Source organism: Sturnus vulgaris, chromosome 21 (genome assembly GCF_052056855.1).
Source record: "Sturnus vulgaris isolate bStuVul1 chromosome 21, bStuVul1.hap1, whole genome shotgun sequence".
NCBI classification, from domain to species: Eukaryota; Metazoa; Chordata; class Aves; order Passeriformes; family Sturnidae; genus Sturnus; species Sturnus vulgaris.
In genome coordinates, this window is record NC_142263.1 from 10,174,304 (window position 1) to 10,174,643 (window position 340).

Sequence of the window (340 nt, forward strand, 5' to 3'; positions counted from 1 at the left end):
TTTTTATTTAATTAAGTCAATGGAGAACGGAAAGGCCTCAAATGAAAACCACACTGGCCCCAAATGTCTCCAAGGCTCCAGATGTGAATTCCTTCACCTTCTGCTGGTGAGCACGGCCTGGCTGTCCTCCAGCACTTGGGGCACAGCCCCTGCTCAGGAACAAGAGCAGAGAGCCAGGGATGTCCTGGGAGAGGTCAGGAGGTGCCTCCAGCCCATCCCTGGAACGTGGGATCATCCAGACCTGAGCTGAGCTCTCAGGGCACTCCTATGGACTCTGCTTTGCCCCATGGGGGTATTTGGGGTTTGCCATCTTGTGTCACTCCTGTCTCCACGTGTGCCT